Below are 14,085 nucleotides of genomic sequence, written 5' to 3' on the forward strand. Positions count from 1 at the left end.
TGTTCTATCCATTCTCATCTTATCTTTTTTCTCTACTTCTCAGATCATTGCTTCTCTGACCCTTTTTCTGTTGCTCATCATAAGCTGTAAATACATTCTTCCACCTTCCTGCGCTGAAACCAGGATTCATCACGGAGTCCCCTATGTTGACTCACTTTTTCTCAAAATCTAAAACTCTTGAATTTCTTTTCTCCCAGTCTTCCTTTCCTGCTACAACTTTCAGTCTTATGAATCCAAAGCATGAAATTACCTAATCATCACTTTCTGTTCAAAGTTGTTTTCCCTTTACAACTTTGCTGGTGTTCTGCACTCTGCACCTGGAGGCACTGAGCACTAACCTAGAGTGATCCCTGTAAATTCTGTCATGCCAATAAAGGGAACATATGAAGTTACCCGAACTGGATGCAGCAATGGAGGTAGTAAGGACAATTGGCCTCAGCACACCTCTGAACAAAAAAACAGATTGGGGGGACAAAGTGCTTTCTAGGTACTTTCTCTGGAAAATATGTATGTACAGCAACTGGCTTAGGTGAGCAGCCTGCCTAAATAATGTGAATAATAGACATTTACCAGAAGTGATACACCAAAGGGCAGACAACAGTTGACCTTCAGCATGAGCAACACCTTCAGAAGCGATGAAGGGAACTGGAGAGAGAAAAAAAATGTTTGCATGAGGAGAAGATTTTAGGCATTTTCACTCGAAGCCCAACTGAGACGACGTCGTTTGTACAGAATGCTTTCAGTGAAATCTGATAGGATTCTGCACTCTGGACCAGAATAAACAATGATCAGGCCTGACAAGACAATTAGAAAAGAGATAAAATCATGGATATAGGAATGATCGTTATAGGACAGTATCAGTGATGGAGAAATAAGGCAAGTTAGATATAGGACAGAATCAATGACAGATCCAAGGGGGATGGATATACGATCTAGAGTCATAGAGGTCTACAGCACAGAAAAAGGCCCTTCGGCCCATCGAGTCTGTGCCAGTCAAACAAGTACCTAACTATTCTAATCTCATTTTCCAGCACTAGGCCCACAGCCATGTATGCCATGGCATCGTAAGTGCACATCCAAATACTAAATTATTATGAGGGTTTCTGCCTCTACCACCCTTTCTGGCAGTGAGTTCCAGATTCCCATCACCCTCTGGGTGAAAAAATTCTTCCTCACATCCCCTCTAAATCTCCTGCCCCTTACCTTAAATCCATGCCCCCGGTTATTGATCCCTCCACCAAGGGGAAAAGTTTCTTCCTGTCTACCCTATCCATGCCCCTCATAATTTTATACACCTCAATCATGTCCCCCCTCAATCTCCTCTGCTCCAGGGAAAATAACCCCAGTCCATCCAATCTCTCCTCATAACTAAAACTCTCCAGCCCAGGTAACATCCCTGGTAAATCTCCTCTGCACTCTCTCTAGTGCAATCACATCCTTCCTATAATGCAGATTCCAGAGCTGCACGCAATACTCTAGCTGTGGCCAAACCAGCGTTTTATACAGTTCCAGCATAACCTCCCTGCTCTTATATTCTATGCCTCAGCTAATAAAGGCAAGTATCTCATATGCCTTCTTAACCACCTTATTTACCTGTCCCGCTACCTTAAGGGACCGGTGGGCATGTGCACCAAAGTCCCTCTGATCCTCGGTACTTCCCAGGGTCTTACCATTCATCGTGTTTCCCGTGCCTTGTTTGTCCAGCCCAAGTGTATTACCTCACACTTATCCAGATTAAATTCCATTTGTCACTGATCACCCCATCTGGCCAGCCCGTATATATCCTCCTGTAATCTAAGGCTATCCCCCCCACTATTTACTACCCCACCAATTTTCGTGTCATCCGCGAACTTACTGATCAACCCTCCTACATTCAAGTCTAAATCATTTATATATACCACAAACGGCAAGGAACCCAACACTGATCCCTATGGAACCCCACTGGACACAGGTATCCAGTCGCAAAAACAGCCCTCAACCATCACCTTCTGCTTCCTGCCACTCAGCCAATTCTGGATCCAATTTGCCAAATTTCCTTGGATCCTATGGGCTCTTACCTTCGTTATCAGTTTCCCATGCGGGACCTTATCAAAAGCCTCGCTGAAGTCCAAGTAGACTATGTCAAATGCACTGCCCTCATCTACACACCTGGTCACCTCTTCAAAAAATTCAATCAAATTGGTCAGACATAACCTCCCCTTAACAAAACTATGCTGACTGTCCTTGATTAATCCCTGCCTCTCCAAGTGTAGATTAATTCTGTCCCTCAGAATTGCTTCCAATAGTTTCCCCACCACTGAGGTGAGACTGACTGGTCTGTAGTTCCCTGGTTTATCCCTTCCTCCCTTCTTGGATAACAGTGCCACATTGGCTGTCCTCCAGTCCTCTGGCACTTCTCCTGTGGCCAGAGAGGTATTGAAAATTATTGCCAGCGCCCCTGCTATTTCCTCCCCTGCCTCATTCAACAGCCTGGGATACATTTCATCCAGGCCTGGAGATTTATCTACTTTTAAGCCTGCCAGACTGCTTAGACCCCCCTCCCTTTCTATGCTAATTTCTTTAATTATATCACAGTCCTTCTGCCTGATTTCCATACCCACGTCGTCCCTCTCACTTGTGAACACTGACACAAAGTATTCATTTAGAACCCTACCTACGTCTTCCGGCTCCACACACAAATTACCACTATGGTCCTTAATGGGCCCTACTCTTTCCCTAGTTATCTTCTTACTCTTAATGTACTTGTAAAATAACTTTGGATTTTCCTTTATTTTACCTGCCAATGTTTTTCCATGCCCCCTTTTTGCTCTCCTAATTTCCTTTTTAAGTTCCCCCCTACACATTCTATACTCCTCTGGGGCTTCTGCTGTTTTGAGCCCTCGGTATCTGCCATAAGCCTCCATTTTTCTCTTTATCCAATCCTGTATATCCCTCGACATCCCGGGTTCCCTGGATTTGTTGGTCCCACCCTTTGTCTTTACTGGAATATGTTGGCCCTGTACTCGCCCTATTTCCTTCTTGAATGAGTCCCACTGCTCTGACGCAGACTTACCTAAAAGTAGCTGCTCCCAGTCCACTCTGGCCAAATCATATCTGATCTTATTAAAATCAGCCTTCCCCAATTTAGAACTCTGATTTCTGGCCAATCCTTGTCCTTTTCCATAACAACCTTGAATCTAATGGAGTTATGATCACGATCTGCAAAATGCTCCCCCACAGATACCTCTACCACTTGCCCGGCTTCATTCCCTAAAATTAAGTCCAGGACTTACTCTCTTGTCGGACCTTCTATGTACTGCCTTAAAAAGCTCTCCTGGATGCATTTTAAGAATTCCGCTCCCCCTAAATCTATCACACTATGGCTAGCCCAGTTAATGTTGGGGAAGTTGAAATCCCCCACTATCATTACCCTATTATTTTTACACTTCTCTGAAATTTGTCTAGATATCTGCTCTTCTATTTCTCTCTGACCGTTTGGGGGCCTATTGTACACTCCCAGCAATGTGATTGCTCCTTTTTTGTTTTTAAGTTCTATCCATATGGCTTCATTTGAGAAGCCTTCTAAGATGTCATCCCTCCTTACTATTGTAATTGATTCCTTGATCAATATTGCGATACCCCCTCTTTTATCTCCTTCCCTGTCTCGCCTGAAGACCCTATATCCTGGAATATTGAGCTGCCAATCCTGCCCCTCTCTCAACCATGTCTCTGTGACAGCAAATACATCATACTTCCATGTGTTAATTTGTGCCCTCAACTCATCTGCCTTATTCGTCAGACTCCTTACAATAAAATAAATACCATCCAACCTTGCCAAACTCCCTTGTGCCTTAACTGGCCTATAATTTCTATGCCTTCCAGACTCACTTGTTCTCTTTTCTAATCTTGGCTGTGCATCTCCCCCTGCTGAACCTCCTCTCAGGATCCCATCCCCCTGCCAAGTTATTTTAAACCCTCCTCAACAGCACTAGCAAACCTCCCCGCAAGGATGTTGGTCCCATTCCGGTTCAGGTGCAACCCATCTGCCTTATACAGGTCCCATTGCCCCCAGAAACGGTCTCAATATCGAGAAATCTAAAGCCCTCCCTCCTGCACCATCTCTCCAGCCACACATTCGTCTAGACTAACCTGCTATTTCTATACTCACTAGCGTGTGGCACCAGAAGTAATCCAGAGATTACTACCTTTGAGGTCCTGTTTTTTAATCTGCTTCCCAGCTCCCTAAATTCTGCTTGCAGGACCTCATCCCTCTTTCTACCCATGTCGTTGGTACCAATATGTACCTCGATCTCTGTCTGTTTGTCCTCCCCCTTTAGAATGCCCTGCAGATCTGCCGAGTAACTTGAGCATACAGCAAATGTAGTACAGATAAGAATATTACCCTCCTCCTTTCAGAACCTCAATACATCTTCAAACACTGTGAAATCCCCTCTGAGCTAAAGGATGCTTCATTACTCTAGGCAGCTATTTCAGCATAACAGGTCATTTTTTGGCAAAGATTATTTAATGCAATGGTAACACCATACAGTTGGACAAAAAGAAAATCACACTTTAACATACATGATACAATTCTTATGCACTACTCTAGTCCAGCAATAGCTAGATTTTAAAATTCTCATCTTTACTTTCAAATCCTTCATGGTCCCTCCCTATTTCTGTAACCTTCTCTCTCCAAGATCTATTTGGTCCTTCAATTCTGGTCTCTTGTGCATCACTGGTGGTTGTGCCTTCAAATTGCCAGGCCACAAGTCCTGGAATTCCTTCCCTACCTCTGTCTCCTCCATTAAGATGATCCTTAAGATTGTTACGATCTTCAGAGACCAATAACAAAAAAAAACTTCCAATTAATAGCTGAAAGGATGACGCAACAAGATTTCATGTTTTAAGATATTTACTGTGTCAAAAGATGAAAAGCACTATTGACTAAACACTATTTCTGTAGGCAACTTATAGTTAAAACTACAGAATGGAATACTCTCCTTTTTATTTTTACCACAGCCAGAAAGTACACCGTCCTTCAAGTAACATTCAATTCTCCCAGAATCAGAAAAAATTATTCTTAACTTCCAAGGGTTTACTTTTGCTCTTTTCCTTTCTCAGTCTGGTAGCTTCTAACCCCAGCAGCTGGTGCTGTAAAAAGGGACTGTGATTTCATCACTCCCTTCCAATAATCTTGCCCTGCACATTTCTCACCAAGTCCAGCACAGAGGATCAAGCGAGAAATGTGCAGCTCTCGACCAGGTTAAGTAAAAGGGAGCAAAATGGCAATCCGATGATGATTGCCACTCCACGGAAGTTCTGGGCCATAATAATCTTATAAACCTTATAACTGCAACAAGATTTACCTCTTTGACCAAGCTACTCGAGTACCTAGATTTGCTGGGCAGGCTGTGGGGCCAGCATATGATAAACTGGAGATTGTAAGCTAGGAACTAAGCCAAGGGATTTAAGACAAATGTGTCTCCATTGATAAAGAGGGCAATAAATGGATTGGAAAAGATCAGAAGGCATAAGCACATTTCTGCTCGGTCCATGTTTGTTATTCTGTTGTCACTTTTATGTATCTTTGCTCTAGCATATATGATTGGTCAATATATTTCATGCACACCACCAAAGGTAAAAATGGTATACAAGTATGAGTGAACAAGAATACGAGAAATAAGAGCAGGAGTAGACCATATGGCCCGTTGAACCTGCTCCGCCATTCATTACAATCATGGCTGATTCTTGGGTTTCAACTCCACTTTCCTGTCCACTCCCCAAATTCCTCAATTCCCTGATGCCAAAAATCTGTCCACCCCAGCCTTAAATGTATTCAATGATGGAACATCCACAACCCTCTGGGGTAAAGAATTCCAAAGATTTACCACCCTTTGATGAAGTAGCTTCTCCTCATCTCAGTCCTAAATGATCGGCCCTCATCCTGAAATTTGTGCCCCCATTTTAGACTCCCCAACCAGCGGAAACAATCTCTCAGCGTATATCCTATCAAGCCCCTTCAGAATTTCATATGTTTCAATGAAATCGCCTCGCATCCTTCTAAACTCCAGAAAATATAAGTCCAATTTACTCAGCCTCTTATCCCAGGGACCAATTTAGTGAACCTTCACTGTATCGCCTCCTATGCAAGTATATCCTTTCTTAAATGTGGAAACCAAAACGGCACACAGTATTCCAGTTCATCATATAGCAGTGCTCACAGAGGAATCATGAATACGGTGTCTCAATAAAGACTTGATCTAATATTGTTAGAACTGTAAGTGTGTTAACAACACTAATAAGAATCACAAGGACATAGAAAGTTAGTGACGATGTGAACAGGAAGATTTGAACGGCATAAAGAGAGTTGGTAAAAATGCTAGTAAGTGAACATTATAGTCTTTTGAGAGTTAATAAAAAGTAAAAGAATTATGAAAGAGGGGGTAGGACTGTTTAGGAATAAAGGAGGAAATCTATAGGTGGAGAATGAAGGTATGATGGAGACTTTTCTCTCTTTCTCAATCCAATCTTTCTTTCCCTCTCTAGCACCTGACTTGACACTAAAGTCACTATTTCAACTTCTTTTTTCAGACACTGTGCTGTTCATTTAATAAATCTTCAATCTAATTAGTTAAGGAGATATACAGTTGTTTGCCCTGTTCACATAGATCCAAGATGCCCTGAAGGGAGTACTGTGCTGATTTCATCTCCCACTTACAGCAAGATCTCATAGAAATTCAACTGGCAAGGGCATATTCACCAGTTAATTCTGACCCAATTCCTTGAGGGTGCAGGTAGGTGAAGCCATAAAAAATGCCAAACTTTATACATAGGCAGAGAAAATATAATAATAAAATACCCGTAGTAATGATAAATTTGGACAAATTGTCACTCGGGCCACAGTTAAACAGCTGTGTGCAATTTAGGGTGCCCCCCTTTTAGAAAGGAACTCAAGAGTAGATCCACCAAGATGATGTTAGGAATGGAAAACCATAGTTTTGAGCAAGCCTCAAGACGCAGCGACTATTTCTACTGAAACAGAGATAGCTAAGAAAACCTATGATAGGGGCTTTTAAAATGATGAAGGGCTTTGATAGAATAAATATGGAAAACCTATTTCCTCTGGTTGGGTAATCACTTACAATGCTGAGTTAAATTTACAGTTATCACTAACTGTATAAAGACCTCTCTCATTCTCTTAATGAGCATCAAACGTGAGTCAGTGAGTGTCAGTAGGCAATTCATACATGAATCTGTCCTCAAATATCAGCATCAGAAGCAGGATATCTGGGATATTTAGCCCTGCCCACAATTCCACCCCCCACCCCCACCCACCCCCCCACCTTTCCAGGGCACTGAGGACAACCATAACAGCAAACATGAAATTTAAAAATTCTAGTATCATATACTAGGTCAGATTTATCTTAGGCTAGTAACTATGTTCTCTCTGATATATAGAGCAATTAACACTCTAGTGATGCATAGTACAGTCATTTAGGAACAGGACATAGGAGGAGTAGGCGAATTGACCCCTCGAGCCTGGTCAGCCATTCGACTAGATCAAGGCTGATCTTCTACCTCAATGCCATTTTCTTGCACTATCCCCATATCCCTTGACGTCTTTAATATCTAGAAATCTATCGATCTTTGTCTTGAATATACTCAATAACTGAGACTCCAGATTCCTCTGGGGTAGAGAATTCCAAACATTCACCACCACCATTTATTCCTACTCTGTTTTCTGCCTGTTAACCAACTCTCAATCCATGCCAGTATATTATCCCCAATCCCATGTGCTCTAATTTTGCTCACTAACCTCCTGTGTGGGACCTTATCTAAAGCTTTCTGAAAATCCAAATACACCACATGCACTGGTTCCTCCTCATCTATTCTGCTAGTTACATCCTCAAAAAAAACTAAGATTTGTCAAACACTATTTCCCTTTCATAAATCCACGTTGACTCTGCCTATTCGGACCATTATTTTCTAACTATCCAGTTATCATATCCTTTCATATATTCTAGCATTTTCACTGCTACTGATGTCTGGCTAACAGGTCTCTAGTTCCCCATTTTTTCTCTCCCTCCTTTCTTAAATAGTAGGGTTACATTTGCTACCTTCCAATCTGCAGGAACCATTCCAGAATCTATAGAATTTTGGAAGATGACCACCAATGCATCCACTATCTCTACAGTCACCTCTCTCAACATTCCGGAATGTAGATCATCAGGTCCCAGGGATTTACCAACTTTCAGTTCCATTAATTTTTCCAGTATTACTTTTTACTCATGCCAATTTCTTTCAATTCCTCATTCTTGCCAGTCTCTTGGTTCTCTAGTATTCCTGGAAGGTTTCTTGTATCTTCCCTTATGAAGACAGTCACAATCTCTGCCATTTCCTTATTTCCCATTATAAATTCTCCCATCTCTGTCTGTAACGGGCCCACATTTGTCTTTGCTAATCTTTTCCATTTTACATACCTATAGAAACTTTTACATTCCATTTTTATGACTCTTGCTAGTTTACTTTCATATTTTATTTTCTCTTTCTTTATCAGTTTCTTGGTCCTCCTTTGCTGAATTCTAAAATGCTCCCTATCCTCAGGTTTGTACCTTTTTTGGGCAACTTTATAAGCCTCTTCCTTTGATCCAATACAATATGTTACTTCTCTTGTTGGCCACAGTTGGATCACCTATCCTGCTGTTTTTTTGTGCCCAAAAGGAATGTTACTTTGTTGTTTTAAACCATGTACTAATTCTTTAAATGCTAGTCATTGCCTGTCTACCATCATACATTTTAATGTCTTCTCCCAAGCTACCACAGCCCCTCATACCTTTGTAGTTTCCTTTGTTTAGGTTTAAGACCCTAGTTTCAAATTGAACTACATCACTTTCAAATTTAATGTAAAATTCCATCATATTAAGGTCACTCTTCCCTAGAGGCTCTATTACAACAAGATTATTAATTAGCCCTTTCTCATTGCACAATACTAGATTTAAGATAGTCCGTTATCTAGTTCGTTCCTCAACACATTGTTCTAGAAAGCCATCTTGGAAACATTCCGGGAACTTGTCCTCCACAGCATTTGTGCTAGTTACGCTTATTTAGTCTATATGTAAATTAATGTCCCTGTTTACTGTATTGCCCTTGTTACATGGACCTTTAATTTCTGATTTATACCATGCCCTACACTACTACTACTGTTTGGTAGCCTATAAACAACTACCCAATGTCTACTGCCCCTTGCTGTTTCTTAGCCCCACCCAAACTGATTCTGCATCTTGATCTTCCAATCTAAGATACTGTCTCACTAATGTTCTGATCTCATTCTTTATTAATAGCACTACCCACCTCCTCCTTTTCCTATCCTTCCTAAATATCAAATACCCTCGAACATTGACCCAGCCTTGTCACGCTGCAGCCACATCTCTGTAAGGTCAGTAAGGGACGCGCAAGGAGACAGGTGACTCTGCCAGTGTGAGACGGAGATCGACTGAGTAGTGAATTAGGCTCACGTGATAAGTGGTAAGGCTGAGTGTGCAACCTCAATGGAGTGAGAGAGTTTGGGGAAGAAGCTAGCTGTTTGGTGAGTATCTGGTAAGTGGTCAAGGTCTATTCTATTCCTAAAGTTTAAAATAGTACAGGAATTTGTGATAAGATTAATAAATATAAAAAAGAAAATAAATAATTGAATAAAACAATTAAGTAAATAATTAAAGCACATAAATATAGCAGGATAGGTGATGTGTCATGGCCACAGCATGTGGCAGCTCCTGGATACCAGTGTTATCCAGGGCAAGCATGTCTGCAATAAGTGTCTGCGGCTTGAGGATCTTCAGCTCAGAGTCACTGAGCGGAAATCTGAGCTGCGGACACAGTGACACATTAGGGAGGAGAACGCTGGATGCTTTGTACCAGGAGGCGGTCACACCAGTTAGGATAGGGTCTTCTGATTTGGAAAGTGGACAGGAACAGGAGGGTGTGACTGTAGCTGCAGCAGGTAAGGGTACCCAAAGGGCAGGAGTGTCAGTCTCTGCAATTGTCAAACAGGTCTGAGGTTCTTTCAGCTTGTTTGAATGAGAGTGGGGGCTGCAGGGTGGATGAGCTGACTGACCATGGCACTGTGGTACAGGAAGTCATTCAAGTGGGGGGAGCATAAAGGAATTGTAGTGGCAGTAGGGGACAGTACAGTAAGGGGGATTGACAATGTTCTCTGTAGCAAGGAGCGAGAATGCAGAAGCTATGTTGTCTGCCCGGTGCCAGGATTCAGGACATTTGCTCAGGGTTGGAAAGGAACTTGCAGTGGGAGTGAGAGGATCCAGTAGTCGTGGTCCATTTAAGTACCAAAGACATAGGCAGGATGAGAAAGGAGGTTCTGCATAGCCAGTATGAGGAGCTAGGCACCAAATTAAGAAGCAGAACCTCAAAGGTAATCATTTCTGGATTATTACCTGAGTCACGTGCAAATTGGCATAGGACAAATAAGATTAGAGGGATGAATGCATGGCTCAAAGACTGGTGTGGGGGAAGTGGGTTCCAGTTCACGTGACACTGGCACCAGTATTGGGGAAAGTGGGATCTGTACCGTTGGGATGGTCTACACCTGAACCGTGCTGGGGCTCTGGTGTCCTCATAAGCCACCTAACTTAGGAAGTAGAGAGGGTTTTAAACTGAATAGTGGGGGAAAGGGATCAAATTTGGGAAGATGTGGTAAACCAAAGAGTAGAGACAAGGCAAGAGAGGCAGGTATTAATATGGAAAATGATAAACAGACTGACAGGAAAGGACAGAGTACAAATCTAAGAGTAAATCAACAAATAAGGCTAGATGCTATAAAAATAATAAAAGGACAAAACTAAAGGCTCTGTATCTAAAGGCATGCAGCGTTCGAAACAAAACAGATGAACTGATAGCACAAATAGAAATAAATAAGTACGATCTGACAACCATTACAGAGACATGGCTACTGGATGACATAGATTGGGACCTGAATAGTGAAGGATACGTGACATTTAGGAAAGACAGGAAGTTAGGAAAAGGTGGAGGGGTGGCTCTGCTAATTAATGATGGTATTAGCACATTAGAGAGGGGTGACCTAAGTTCAGGATGTAGAAGCGGCTTGGGTCAGGATGAGAAGTGACAAAGGAAAGAAGTCACATGCGGAAGTGGTGTAGAGGCCCCCTAATTGTAACTACACGGTAGGACAGAGCATAAAAGAAGAGATAATGGGAACTTGTCAGAAAGTACAGCAATAATCATGGGGGATTTTAATCGACACATAGACTGGAAAAATCAGATGGGCAAAGGTAGCCTAGATGAGAAGTTCAAAGAATGTTTTTGGGATAGTTTCTTAGAATAGCATGTTCTGGAGCCAGCCAGAGAGCAAGCTGTACTATACCTGGTATTGTGCAACGAGATAGGATTGATTGTTAACCTGATAGTGAAGGTACCCTCAGTAGCAGCGATAATATGATTGAATTTTACATTCATTTTGAGGCAGTGCATTCAAGACTAGTATTTTAAACTTAAATAAGGACAACTATGAGGGCATGAAAGCAGAGCTAGCTAAAGTGAACTGGAAAATGAGGTTAAGGGATAGGTCAATAGGGATTCAGTGGCAGACATTTAAAGGGATATTTCAGAATGCACAGAATATATACATTCCAATGAAACAGAAAAATTTCAAGGGAGGGCCCACCATCCGTGGTGAACTAAAAAAGTTAAAGACAGTATCAAACATAAAGAAAAAGCATATAATTGGGCAATAATGGGTGGCAGGTCAGAAGATTGGAAAGAATATAAAGGACACCAAAGAATGACAAAAAGATTAATAAAGAAGGAAAAATTTGAGTGCAAGAGAAAGCTAACTAGTAATTTAAAGATGGATAGTAAGAGTTTCTAGAGATATACAAATAAGAAAAGAGTTAACAAAGGGAGCATTGGTCCTATACAAAGTGTGTCTGGGGAGTTGGTCATCAAAGTAGGGAGATGGTGGATGAATTAATTTTGCTTCGGTCTTCACTATACAGGACAAAAATAACATCCCAGAAATAGTTGTAAATCACGAAATGGGAGGGAGGAACTCGGGAAAATTACAATCATCAGGGAAGTGGTGTTGAGCAAATTGTTGGGGCTGCAGGCTGACAAATCCCTGGGTGCAGATGGACTTCACCGTAAGGTCTTGAAAGAAGTGGCTGGTGAGATAGTTGATGCATTAGTTTTAATTTTCCAAAATTCCTTAGATTCGGGGAAGGTTCCATTAGATTGGAAAACAGCAAATGTAACTCCTTTATTCAAAAAGGGAGGAAGACAGAAAACAGAAAATTGCAGGCCAGTTAGCCTAACATCTATCATAGGGAAAATGTCAGACACTATTACTAAAGATGTTATAGCAGGGCACTTAAGGTAATCAGGCAGTGTCAACATAGTTTTGTGAAAGGCAAGCCATGTTTAACCAATTTACTGGGGTTCTTTGCAGGAGTCACGTGCTGTGGATAAAGGTGGATGTACTGTACTTAGATTTCCAGGAGGCATTTGATAAAGTGCCATATCAAAGGTTATTGCAGTAAATAAAAGCTCAGTGTTGGGGGTAACATATTCTCATGGATAGAAGATTGGCTAGCTAACAGGAAGCAGAGAGTTGGCATAAATGGGTCTTTTTCTGGTTGGCAAGATGTAATGAGTGGTATGCCACAGGGATCAGTGCTGGGGCCTCAGCTTTTCACAATTTATACAAATCACTTGGATGAACGGACCAAAGGAATGGTTGCTAAATTTGCTGATGACACAAAGATAGGTAGGAAAATAAACTGTGAAGAGGACATAAGGAAGCTACAAGGGGACATAGATAGGTTAAGGGAGTGGGCAAAGATCTGACAAATGGAGTATAATGTGGGCAAATGTGAAATTGTCCATTTTGGCAGGAAAAATAAAAAAGCTTATTATCTAAATGGTGAGAGATTGCAGAGCTCTGGGGTTCAAAGGAATCTGTCCTAGTAATTAGGAAAGCTAATAGAATGTTATAATTTATTACGAGTTGAATTGGTTAGAAAAGTAGGGAGCTTATGCTTCAGTTGTACAAGGCCCTGGTGAGTCCACATCTGGAGTACTGTGTACAGTACTGTTCTCCTTATTTAAGGAAAGATGTAAATGCATTAAAAGTAGTTCAGAGAAGGGTTACTAGACTAATACCAGGAATGGGCGGGTTGTCTTATGTGGAAAAGTTGGACAGGTTAGGCTTGTATCCACTGGAGTTTAGAAGAGTAAGAGGCGACTTGATTGAAACCTTTGAGATCCTGAGGAGTCTTGACAGAGTGGATGAGGAGAGGATGTTTCCTCTTGTGGGAGAATCTAGAACTAGGGTCACTGTTTAAAAACAAGGAGTCATTCATTTAAGACACAGACGAAGAGAAACTTTTTCTCTCAGAAGGTCGTGAGTCTTTGGAATTCTCTTCCTCGAAGGGCGGTAGAAGCAGAGTCTTTAAATATTTTTAAGGCAGAGCTAGATAGATTCTTGATTAACAAGGGGGTGAAAGATTTTTGGGTGTAGGCAGGAATGTGGGGTTGAGGTTACAATCACATCAGCCATGATCTTATTGAACGGCAGAGCAGGTTTGAAGATCCAAGTGGCCTATTCCTGCTCCTAATTCGTCTGTTCATATGTTTACTTTCTTTTGTGCTGTCAATTCATCTACCTTGTTGTGAATGATGTGTGCATTCAGATAGAGTGCCTTTAATTCTGTTTTCTTATTATTTTCACAAGCTCTAGCCTTATCTGCTGGCACGCTCTTAAGTTTGTACACTCTGTCCCTTCCTGCCACGCACACACATTATCAATTCCCTTATTGCCCTCTTGCCTTATCCTCTCTCTTTAATTTATCACATCTTGCCTCACCTGATCCTGCGCCCCCACTATTTAGTTTAAAACCCTCTCTGCCAACACTGCTTCCAGCACGGTTCAGGTGAAGACTGTCCCAATGGTACAGCTCCCACTTTCGCCAGTACAGATGCCAGTGTCCCATGAATCGAAACCCATTTCTTCCAAACCAATATTTGAGCCATGCATTTAATTCTCTAATCTTATTTACCCTACTCCAATTTGCTCGT

General features: G+C 41.7%; 1 protein-coding gene across 2 annotated transcripts in view; it reads right to left on the reverse strand.

Annotated features, from left to right (window-relative positions):
- The window catches only part of gtf2h1 (general transcription factor IIH, polypeptide 1), an 82,014-nt gene that overhangs the window by 61,315 nt on the left and 6,614 nt on the right, over nt 1-14,085 (reverse strand). The window contains exon 2 of one of the 2 annotated variants that reach the window (XM_078549003.1): nt 571-645. The exons of the other annotated variant lie outside the window; for it this stretch is intronic. The gene's annotated coding sequence lies outside the window, so the exon portion shown is untranslated. The remainder of the gene's footprint in view (nt 1-570; nt 646-14,085) is intronic. 2 annotated transcript variants of the gene reach the window in all.

This window comes from Cetorhinus maximus, chromosome 9, assembly GCF_964194155.1.
Source record: "Cetorhinus maximus chromosome 9, sCetMax3.hap1.1, whole genome shotgun sequence".
In the NCBI taxonomy this organism is placed as follows: Eukaryota; Metazoa; Chordata; class Chondrichthyes; order Lamniformes; family Cetorhinidae; genus Cetorhinus; species Cetorhinus maximus.